At 42.8% G+C, this 12,509-nt stretch overlaps 1 protein-coding gene across 3 annotated transcripts in view; it reads left to right on the plus strand.

Moving 5' to 3' along the window:
- Positions 1-12,509, plus strand: part of BBS9 (Bardet-Biedl syndrome 9) — a 2,479,230-nt gene that overhangs the window by 1,606,657 nt on the left and 860,064 nt on the right. The window lies entirely within an intron of this gene.

Here is a 12,509-nt window from a genome sequence, read left to right on the forward strand (position 1 = left end):
TGTGCTATAGTTACGGACCTTAGGGTTAGGGTGAGGGTTAAGGTAAGTGCATAGATGGTGGTACATGCAAGATGTAGTGTAGGGTTAGAAGTAGGGTTTAGTTTAGGGTTAGAAGTAGGGTTTTGGTTGGTGTATGTATGTGTTTGTTTAGTTTGTTTGGGTAGGTAGTATGTAGAGGGTGGTGGGGTGGGACAAATATGACGGTTCGAGCTTTTGAATTTCGTGGTTTATGGCATTCAGTGTATTCGCGGTTCGCAGAATATGTGTCAGCATTTTTGTATTCAGTTATTAGGGCTTTTGAGCTTGCAATATAGACCTTGTCAAATGATGTAATCTGGGAGGGCCCTAGCAGAGCTGTTTGTTAGTGAGTTTAAAACTATTGTTGAGAGAGAGAGAGAGAGACCGTAAGCATTTTGATCTTGATATCAGCACTCTGCCTGTTGTCTTTATGTAAGTAGTATCTTAGAAGTATGTTTTCTTGTAGTAATAGCTAGGAACTTAGAAGAAAGTTTTAAGTTTCTGTGTGATCTCTGAACTATTAGATATCACTGTGGTAGAGTAGTATTGTCTTGTATTTTTAATTTATTATTAAATATTTTATAACCTTTTACCTGTGGCTGGTTTGTGTAGAGATAAGTAAGCTCTAGAGTACATTGCATATTTATAGAGTTTGTTGTAATAAGCCCTTCCAATAAGCCTTAGACTGATTAGTCACATTACCAACTGGATAATAATATTGGACACCCTTTTATGGGCCTTTGGGTAGCTGATAAGTATTAGCTGGTGGTGGCAGAAATTACTACTGTATAGTCTGGGTAAAGGGGCACAGCTGGAGAATCTGTGTCAGTCTTTCCCAGAAGTGTCTGCGAAGTTGTATAAATACTTATCACAAAGTGTGTCTGGTGTGTCAGCTACCTGGGCAGGGACATGAAGCACTGGTGGGACAGAGAGGGTACTGAAGGTTAGCTTGCCAGCTAGGCTGAGATCTGGACCATATAGCTGTGCCAGTGGGGAGACCTATTGGGGACCTGGAGAGCAAGGGAGCAACCAGCCCCATACTGCCTGTGATCTCTGTGTGCACTTAAGGGAAATTGTACATTACTGTGTGTATTTGTTATCCTTTCCTCTTATATGAGACACCCTCCCTGGTGTTAGTGGTGAGGATTGAGGCTCCTTGATTGCTGGGCCAGGGCACGGTCGTCACATTTGTGGTGGGAGTTGTTGGGATAAAATATCCTCACATTTATGGTTGGCAGTGGTTGGGATAAGACATACTCAATTGTCATTTGCAGTGGTGTGGGTAGAGTGAATCCTGTAGCTTATGTACAGTGATTTCTGAAGGTGTTTTGTACTCTAAATCAGTCACACAGTGTATACTCAGAGTTGACATCACAATTGTTTTATTTCTTTTGTTAGCTTAGTTAGTCAGTGAGAGCAGGCAGCATGTCAGCACGTCAGCACAGGAATATGGAAAGATGACAAGGAGCCAGCTGGTGGAGATGTGCCAGGCTAGGGGCCTGGTGCATGGAAACCTGACTAAGGCAGACTTGATTGCAACCTTGGTTACAGCTGCATCAGAAAACAGCATCCAGGAGGACAGTCAGACTGACAGTAGAGATATAATATCCTCGGAGAATGGACAGCTCAACCTTTCTATGAAGGACAATCAGACTGGCAGTGGAGATACAATATCCTGGGAGAATGGACAGCTCAACCTTTCTGCAGTGGACTTAAAAATCCAGCTGGAGATAAAGAGACTTGAGTTGGAGGCCAGGCGTTTGGAGATAGAAGCTGAAGAAAAGGAGTGTCAGAGGAAGCATGAGAGGGAAATGTTGACTCTTTTCCAGAGTCATGGAGGTAATGAGGAAGGGAATAACTGGACCCCAGAAGCACAACAGGTCAGTAAATTTCCTCCGCAATTTAAAGAGGGGGATAATTTTGATAGTTTTATTCACATGTTTGAAAGGGTATGCAAACAGTATAGTGTTGCTCAAAGGCTCTGGGTACGATTCCTGACCCCCTTACTCCATAGTAAAGCTGTAACTTGTATATCACAAATGCCTGACTCTGTCTGTTTTGATTATACTGCTATAAAAAAACTATAAAAAAATTATTTTAGAATGTTTTAAGCTAACACCTGAAATGTATAGGAAAATGTTTCGTGAGCATAGACGCAAGGCAGATGTAAATGTATGTGAATATGTTGCTGAACTGAGCACTTATTTTCATAGCTGGGTGAGTGGATGTCAGGTCACCACTTTTGAAGGGCTGGAAGACCTTTTGGTGAGGGAACAAGCCCTTAGCACTTTGCCTGAGGACATGGGGATCTGGTTAGCTGATAGACAATGTGCTACTTCAGATGAATTGGGGGAGAAGGGACACTTATACCTGGCAAGCAGCCACCCCTGCACAGGAAGGGGACCCCCAGTACTGCTCACGGGTCTAAAGGAGCCCATGGTGGGCAGCACAGACTGCCGCAGCAGAATCTGCCAGTAGCAGGAGAAGCCACTAGTCCAGGTACACATCCAGGACGTTGGGTGAAATGTTTTGAATGCAACCATTGGGGCCATGAGGCATGCAGGCGTCCATGGAGGCAAGGTGGGGAACCAAAGGTGAAGGAGCCAGTAAGTGGGAAATACAAAATACCAATAGTGGGTTGTCTTGAGACAACAGGTGTATGGAACTACCATCCTGCAGATGTCCTGAGAGGGAAGGATTTGAATGAGGCAGTACTATGTACTTATGCAGTTACACGCAGTGAGGCTAGGAGACAAGCATGTGGGTCTGATAGCCTGGGGGAGACCCAGACAGACTGCATACTTGCAACCAGGACTGGTAAGGTGGTTACTTCAGAGAGTGAGCTATACTGTAGCAGTGAGACTGAAGGTGAGCCACAGCTGCTTGTGGGTACTGATGTTCCCTTGGACAGGGTAACTGCAAAGGTAGAGGTGAGTAGTAGTACCTAGGCTGACAGTGAGGCACCACTGTCAGAGGATGCCAGACTTCCTGTGGAAGGGGAGCTGGGAATGGTTACAAGGAGAGAGTTGAGACAGGCTCAGCTCTCAGACCCTACACTGCAAGGCCTGAGGCAGGTAGCTAGGGAGGCATCTGATTCTCCAGGGAAGAGGGAATCTGTATACTGGGACAAAGGGTTACTATACAGAGAGTGGACCCCTGAGGGAGGGCTAGAAGGTGAGAGAGTACAGCAGTTTGTAGTGCCTAGAGCCTACCATCTGGTGCTTCTAGCCATAGTCCATGATATTCCCTTTGCAGGTCATATGGGCATAAAACTTACAAAGAGGCATATTATGCAAAACATCTATTGGCCTGGCATTTCCAGAGATGTTAAAAACAACATTTTGCATCTAACATAACCTGTCTGTTCATCATAAAGCTGCAAATATACTACTATAACTTATAAATTATTCATTTGTTGCTTTAATAGTACAGGTTTTATGCTGATAGCATTATTTAAACTACATTTTTATCTACTAGTAAGCTACGTATCATTTAAATGGCTTTGTCCATTAAGAGACTACTTATTAAGGCAAACAATCCGTTGTTACAGAATCAAACGCTTAATAATGACTCTCAGGATACTATGGTAGCTGAAGACACAACTAAATTAAACAAGGTATTGACTATATTGGAGAAGAAAGTTAATAACTATAAGCAATTGCAGTGGCAAAGGCTTAGCTTTCTAGCTTATCTTGAGCTTGGCATTGTACCTAGAGGACTACGTGTTCTCAAAATGCCCTCATATGGTAATACATATGAGGAACTTTTAGTCAAGTGGCAACAACTCAATTTAGAGCTGAGTGCAAGTTACATGAGGCTAATGAATGATTTTTTTGAAGAGACTGAAAGAACTTTACTTGCAGAGATAGATCAATGTGACAATGATGTTATAACAATATTAAAGGGTGATGTCTCTAACAGCATATACCAAGCTTTTGTGGAAAGAGTGCACTTGTTTGATACTAGACTGGAAATGCAAAAGAAGCGTAAACTACAACGCGATATTGATGATTTCAAAAACGGCCACATTTTCTCGTGGCCGAGAACTGAATTTAAAAGACCGTTTAAAACTAATAAACTAGTGCAGCAAGTGCAGAGTAATATATCATCCACGGGTGTAAGGAAATCCCTGGACCAGCTGGATGACTTCGCGCTACCACAAACTGCTGTAGGTTGTTCCACCAATCAACGAACACACACGCCTAGCGTCATTAGGTCAACGCCGCCCCGCCATGAGGCAGAGAAGGCGAAGGAAGGTGAATCTACTTCGCATCCTCCATTAGGAGCAACTAGCGTGGAGTTACTTTTGACTCCAGCGACAGAAAGTGTTAACTTAGATACTCCAAATACATTAACAACTTCTACACAATTGCGTGAATTAAGCGTCACTCTAGATGTTCCAAATACTTCCACGACATCTGTACAATTACGTGAACCAAAAGGCAAGAGGCAGATGGAAATTTCGGCTTTTTTACCCTTTCGGCTGCAGCAACCAGAAAAGGTTGCAATACACAGACTGCAAGCCGAGGGAAGTCCAAGAATTACGTTAAGCGAGCAACTCCAGCAGCAAGGGGCAAAGAGGAAACTCAACAGCCCAAAAAAAAGCAACAAAGTACCACGCAGATGAATGAAATTGTGTTGATGAGAGAAGGTACTGTAAACTTAACACAACAAATTCTGTCAAATGAACACTATAAACTACTAAGCAAGGGTCTTAAGTTTATTCCTTTTGCTATGGATAATGTTGTAGATGCTATCATTGACCTAAAGTTATTTGCTAGAAATCTAATGTTAAGGTTAATATTTAAAAACTCTGTAGCAAATACTTTTAGTTGTAAAAAATCTAGTCTATTCATTCCTCAACTAGCTCCTGTTATTTTGGCATTTACTAACATTGTTGAGTTGGAGCTAAGGTCTTTATTTTCTCAAAGGTGCTATGCTGTAAAGAATTATAATTTAACTTACAATGAGTATCAAGCTCTTATGCATTTAAAGAAAAACAAGGACATAATTATCAAACAGGCCGATAAGGAAGGGGCGACTGTCCTTATGGACAGAGATTATTATATGAACAAATTCAATACTTTTCTTTCTGATACTAGTACATTTAAAAAGGTAACCCCCCTTGAAGTTAAAAATCATATAACACATGTGAATATGGTTATCTACGATATGCAGTTGAACAATGACATTTCAATAGACTTGTTTAATTATTTCTCTACTCCTTGTCCTAAGATCCCACAAATATACGGAATACCAAAGATACACAAATCTTTGTATGATCCACCACTGAGACCTATAGTCTCAGGTAAAGGGTGGATAACTGAACCTATATCCAAGTATTTGCAAACAGTATTGGCTGATATGTTACCCAAGTGCGAAAGTATAATAAAAGATAGCACACATTTTTTGAAAAAATTAAATGTATGGTATAGTAATGTCTCTAATAATTATATTTTCGTAACCCTGGATATATAGAGTCTTTATTCACTGTTATACCTATTGACTATGGTGTAGAAGCAGTAAGGAGACTATTATTTTGTAATTCGACTAAATCACCATGTGAAGTGGAGAACATATGCTTACTCTTACAATTGGTATTATCCAACAATATCTTTATTTTTGATGACATCCCATATAAGCAGTTAACAGGAGTAGCTATGGGGACATCTGTTGCTAATACTTTTGCGAATTTGGTATTGTTTTATTGGGAGAAAGAATTCATCTTAAATTGTACTAACGTATTGTGTAAGCATGTGAAAAGTTATGTCAGATTCGTAGATGACTGTTTTTTCATATGGGAGGGTACGGAACCATGAACTTATAAATGCTATAATTGCACATGCTGTGGGGATATTTTAGAAATAGACTGTTATTTTAAGCACCCTGTCACTCACAGGAAATTTCAGCTCTATTGCACTGCTAACTGCAATACTACAAAACTGGTATACCTTGCTACATGTACGTTATGTAATGCTTTCTACGTAGGGAAGACTACACGAAGGCTTAAAGACCGTATTATAGAGCATAGGTCTGAAATTAATAGACAGATACAGACCAATGCTCTATATAAACATATATCAGAGTTTAACACACATAGTTTCAAATTTAGATGTATTGATACAGTACAAGTGGGTATGAGGGGGGGGGTGATGTCAATAACCTTTTGGAAATAAGGGAGTTAGAGTGGATAATAAGGTTACAGGCAGATACCACCCCTGGTTTAAATAATGCTATCAGCATAAAACCTGTACTATTAAAGCAACAAATGAATAATTTATAAGTTATAGTAGTATATTTGCAGCTTTATGATGAACAGACAGGTTATGTTAGATGCAAAATGTTGTTTTTAACATTGTTATATTTCCCAAAACGTTTTATACTTTTTATAAAGAGGTATATATGTTGTTTTCTTGAATTTTATTGGTTGGTTTGGTCATGTGTTTTTAATTGTTCCCTCTATTTAAATGTGAAGTAATGAGAATTATGTATGCTGATGAAGGGTTGAGAGCCCGAAAGCTTCATTAAAAGTCTAGCGTTTCTGAGATTATTTTGTGTGTTTTGACGATATTTTGTTCTATCTTGGTATTTCAATTTCCAGAGATGTAACAGGGTACTGCAGGACCTGTGAGCAGTGCCAAAAGGTAGGCAAGGCAGGAGACAAGGTGAGAGCTCCTTTGATGCCTTTGCCTGTGATTGAGGAGCCATTTCAGAGGGTAGCTATGGATATTGTGGGTCCTGTGAGTACCCCAAGTTCTGCAGGGAAAAAGTATATCCTAGTGGTAGTTGATTATGCTACACAATACCCTGAGGCAGTGGCTTTGTCCTCCATTGAGGCAGAGAAGGTGGCAAATGCTTTGTTAGAGATTTTCAGCAGGGTATGTTTCCCAAAAGAAATACTGACTGACCGAGGTGGTAATTTCATATCAGACCTGCTGGCTTGTCTGTGGAAGTCCTGTGGGGTGAAGCACATGAAAACCACTCCCTACCATCTCCAGACTTATGATCTTGTTGAGAGGTTAAACTCTACAATCAAGTCCATGCTACTGGCATTTGCAGATCAGTTTAAGAGGGAGTGAGACAAATATTTGCCCCATCTGTTGTTTGCTTTCAGAGAGGTTCCCCAGGAATCCACAGGTTTTTCATCCTTTTAGTTGCTCTATGGGCATCGGGTGAGGGGACCTCTAGATTTAATTCGAGATGAGTGGGAAGATGAGTGAGTGTCTCACGAGCAGTCTGTTGTGGCATACGTCCTAAACCTCAGGACAAGGCTCAGGGAACTCATGGGCTTGGCCCAGGAGAACCTGGCAGTAGCCCAACAACAGAAAAAGGTGTGGTATGACAGGAATGCTCGAGCTGGAGAGTATGCTGTTGGGCAGCCGGTAATGGTTCTCATTCCTGTCAGATGCAACAAGCTGCAAGCAGCTTGGGAGGGACCCTACAAGGTGGTAAGTGATGTTAACTACATGGTGAAAGCGCTAGGCAGACGGCAGGGGCACAAATTGTACTATGTTAACATGATGAAACCTTACCATGATAGGGAGGCCCTTGTGCTGAGCATTTGCAGTGGATTGCAGGAGGAGTCTGAGGAAGATCTGGGGACTGATCTCCCGGGTCTACTTCACGTTTTCCTAAGCTGACAGTATCAAGTCTGATATTGTCGGCAAAACAGTATCATAGGTTCATATGTTCATAGGTAGGTACTAGGCTATCTGCCCGAGGGCATTTATAAGCCTAGCCAGAGTGTGTCAGCTGTCACCGCCCCATTGATTAATTAACTGAATCTCTGCCAGTGAAGTGATCCCAGGGGTGTATTTTCTGTTACCCATCCACTCGTCAAGGTTTCTCTTGAGTGTTAGTGAGGGGCTCTGCCTAATGTAGTTAGGAATTTTGCTCCAAAGCATGGGGAGTCTCTGTAACAGGAATCTATCCCTCCAGCATGTTCTATTTATTGTTGTGGTGAGGTTTAGCTCACTAGAGTGAGTGGCTCACAGTGACTTGGATTTCTTTAGGTGGAGCATGTCCATCAATTCTGAGTTGGACATGGCTTTGTAATTCAGACAGAGATCACCTCTGAGTAAGCGATATGCCACCGAGTACAGCTGGAGTTTTTCCAGTTGGGCTGCATAGGACATATGTTTGAGACCAGTAATCCTCTTGGTGAGGTATTTTTGTGGTCTTTCCAGCTGTTGGAAGTGTCTTGTGAGGTACATCCCAAACAGGGCATTGCACTCTATGATGGCTCTGATGAGTGACGAGTAGAGGGGTACTATAACCTCTTTATTTCTAGGTGCGAACCCTTTAGTAATTAGATGGGCTACATAGAAGGATTTCCTAACTACTTTGGCAATATGATTGTCAAAGGAGAGATTACTATCTACCTGGGTCCCCAGATCTCTTATTTCCTCTTCTGTATTAAGGGGGCTGCCACCTATTTGGTAATTCATGGGTGTTTTGTTTTTCCCCAAATGGGATGACTATGCATTTTTTGGCATTTAGCTTGAGACCATGACTTTGACACCAGGTGCCCATCTCAGTAAGGCCCTTTTGGAGAATGTCTGTGTCAGCCGGAGAGTCAATTATGGTTCCCAGTTCGAAGTCATCAGTGAACTTGGTTAGCCATAGTCCTCCTGTGTTTGCCTGTACTTCTGAGAAGTATATGCCGAACAGTAGGGGTCCCAAGACCGAGCTTTGTGGGACACCACTTGTGACTGGTTTAGAGTCGGACCTGAAGCCCGCTATTCTTACCATGTGAGTTCTGTCTGTAAGCCAGTTGGCAACCCATCTCATAACGTAGGGGTTTATGTTCAGGCTGGTGAGCGTTTCTATAATTCCCAAGTGGGGAATGGTGTCAAAAGCCTTGGCAAGGTCAAGGTAGGCTGTGTGAACTACCTTCCCCTCATCTATGGCCTTGGTGACTGTCTCGAAGAAGTCAACCAGGTTTAGTAGGCATGATCTGCCCTTAACAAAGCCGAACTGGGTTGGGTCAAGTGTTTGGAGGTTCCCAATGTCTTTATTAATGAGTTCCATGATGATGCACTCCATAGCCTTGCAGACCAGGCTAGTCAGGCTTATGGGGTGATAGTTACCAGGGTCAGTTGTGGCTCCTCCTTTGTGGAGCGGCATAACTGTTGCCATGTGCCATTCTGTGGGCACATAGCCTGTGGAGAGGCTGAGGTTGAACAGCGTGTTTAGGTGGGGGGTTAGTTTGTTCTGTAGTTCATGCAAGACGCAGCCTGGGACACCATCTGGCCCAATTGACGCTGTGCTTTTGGCTTTAGAAAGGGCTGTTTTCACCTGTGCTTCTGTGATTTCCAGGACACTACACTTTTCCGGTATTGTGGGCTCTTTTGGGGGTGAGAGGGGGTGAAGTTTGCACTGAATATGTCCACCAGGATGTTGGCAATATCAGTGGGTTCAGTATATTTTGTGCTATTTTGCACTAGCTCAGAGCATATCTGCGAGTTGCCACTTAGATACTTGACATAGCTAAAGAAGGCTTTGTGGTTATCTTTCGAATCCTTGGCTATTTTTCTTTCGAAGTTAACCTTGGAGGATTTTATGAGGGACCTTAGTTTCTTATTGATACTGATCAGGGTTGTCTTTCTTTCTTGGGATTTGCTTTTTTTCTGAACTAGTTTCCTCCTTCTATTGTATAGCCTTTTTATGGCAAGGGTCCACCAGACTAGTTTCCTTCTCTTAGGGGAGTGAGTCTTGGTTTTGCTAGGGATGGCATGATCCATTCATCCTTGTAGGTGCTCATGGAGTGCATTTGTAAAGGTTTCTGCATCTTGGGCAGCGTTATCCTTTAGCATGGGGGCTGTGAAACTCACCACCTCTGTCTTAAGTAAGGTGAAGTTTGCTTTAGACAAGTTTTTTACTGTGGTTTCCTTAGTTGGGGGTGGTGTTGGGGTGTGGAAATCCATAGTGATTAGTTTATGGTCTGATCTAACCAGTGATGGGTTGACCTCTGGTGTGGAACACCTGTCGCCCATGTTGGTAATGACCAGGTCCAATATGTTTTCACTTCTGGTAGGGGAGTTTACCACCTGATCCAGGGCATTTGAGTTGATAAATTCCAGGAAGCGCTGGACCTGGGAGTTTGTACTTGAGTAGTTTTCCCAGTTAACGGTAGGGTAATTGAAATCGCCCATTATCAGGGTGTTCGGTAGGACCTTCATGTTTTCCAGTGTCTCCAGAAAGGAGGAGTGGTGGTCCTGGATTATGGAGGGTGATCTGTAGCAGGCCACAATTTGCATTGCAGATTTGCCTGATGTTAGTTGCACATGGATGATCTCGGCGGTATCATGTTGCGCCACTAACCTGGAGGTGTAGGTATCCTTGATGAATATGGATACAGCCCCTCCTTTTGTGTTTCGGTCCATGTTCTGTGGCCGAAATGTGTGGTATGAGTTGTAGCCCGGTAGTGCTGGGGTGCTCTGCGGAGCCTTGAGCTAGGTTTCAGTCACTGCACAGATGTCGATGTTCTCCATACTGAGGAGTGCTTCGAGCGCATGCATTTTGAGATTTAAACTCCTGGCGTTGAGTAGCATAACCCTCATTTTTTTATTTGTGCTGTTTACGGAGGTGGGTTTGACTTTTGAGCATTGCCTAAAAAAGGCACTATGGGGGCAGCAAGAGCCTTGACCAGTATTAGAAAGCCTAGGGGTGACAGGTGCAAGCCGTCTCTTGCGAAGCAATGAGGTCTGTTGAGCATGTTGTCCCAGGCTGACAGACACTGGATCCCCTTTGAATGACACCAGAAGCTTAGAGTCAGAGTCATATTTATACTTGTTCTGGAGTGACCCTGAGTGCTTGTGTTATGTGGCGGATTCTGGCTCCTGACAGGCAGCTAACGGTAACCTTCTCCTTGTCCAGCCTAGTGAGTGGGATGTCAGTGTGCCTGACTATAGAGTCGCCTATTACTAGTGTGTTAGGTATGTTATTTCACCTTAAGGGCTGTGATTGTGCGGCACACTGATTTTGTGTTTTATGTGTTGTCTGGTTTGTGATGGGAGGTGCAGGTGTTTTGGGTGTCTGCTTTGGAGGTCTGTGATGCTTTTGGAGGTTTTTATTTAGAGCCTCTGAGTATGATTTTGTGTATTTATGTGTATTTTTTGCTACTGCTGGTTTTATATGTCTATGTGAGGCTGGATGTGTGGTGCAAGTGTTAATCTTTACCTCATGACTGCTTGTTCCAGTCTTGGGTGGAGAGAGCTTAGCCTTCAATTTAGCTATATAATTGCATCTCTCGCATATGTTAATGTTTTGTGGTAGGAGGAGAGGATTGTCTGTGTACATGAGGCAGTTGTAACATTGCCTCAGGATACCCAGGTTCACCAGCTGGACTGGAGAGTATACCTGAAATTGCCCTTTGGTCATGTCTGAATAGTAGGGTGAGCTGCTTAGTCACTTGGTTGGTGAGGGGTGAATAATGAGCCTTGCCCTGCTGGGTAATCAAGTGTCGGGGTATGTTAGTGCTTGCTATTAGGTCTGAGCAAGTGCTGGACTGTAGGACGCTTTTTAAGTGCTTAGGATGAGAGTTAGACTACTTTCAAGGGAAAAACTGAAGAGGAGACTTGGTGGAGCCGGGATAAATTTAGCCCTAACTAACCAGCGCTGCCCAGACGTGCAAGACTGTGCAAATGCGTTTCTTACAGCAAGGAAATGAAAGAGATAGAAATTAGCCCAAAATGGCCCACAAACTGCTAACTTCTGGGCTGGAATCACTCCTCCACGGACAAATGGCTGCTCAAACCTCCCTCTCTCACAGGTGAACAGACAAACCTCCCTCTATGCAAGTAAGGTATGGGCAACTCAGAAAATTGTGACAGCCCTGAATTCAGCACTAGCCTGAAAACTGGACTATACTAGCTTAGAAAGGTGGGAAACAAGGAAAAAAAATTTTTTTTGAAAAGATAAGGCAAAAACAGTAAACATACACTTAAAACAGCTTTAACCCACTACAAACATTAGAAAATACAATTAAAACAGCTTTAGATGACTACAAGCAATCAGAAAAGGCTTTTAAACAAATTACCCAATTAACCAGTAAAAAAAATCTCAAAACTGAGCCCTGTTCCTGTAGTCTTCAATCAGACAAGTTCTAACTACACCTCCTGCCAATGGGGTTAAGTGGAACCTTCTCCAAAAAAGAAGGCCTGGATTAGTGCTCAAGTTATACAAACAAAGCTAGAGTCAGCAGGCCTGGATATAGTATATGCTACAGCGAACAAGGCGCACCAATTTCAGTAAGAAACAGTTCAAATATGCAGGCACTATAAGCCTTTAACCAGAAATTCCCAGCTCAGAAGGGCAGAGTCCAGCCTCCCCTTCCTCAAGAGTGCAGACCACAAACCTTCTTAATGTAAAATAACTGGCCTGAAGCCCAAGTGCTTAAACCAGAACTAATACACTTTTAGAATAACAGACACTGAGCCCTCAATCCTCAAAGGTTCCCAACTTAGAAGGATGTAAGCTACCTGTCCTGC

Source organism: Protopterus annectens, chromosome 3.part0, assembly GCF_019279795.1.
Source record: "Protopterus annectens isolate FY-2018-M chromosome 3.part0, PAN1.0, whole genome shotgun sequence".
Classification (NCBI taxonomy): Eukaryota; Metazoa; Chordata; order Ceratodontiformes; family Protopteridae; genus Protopterus; species Protopterus annectens.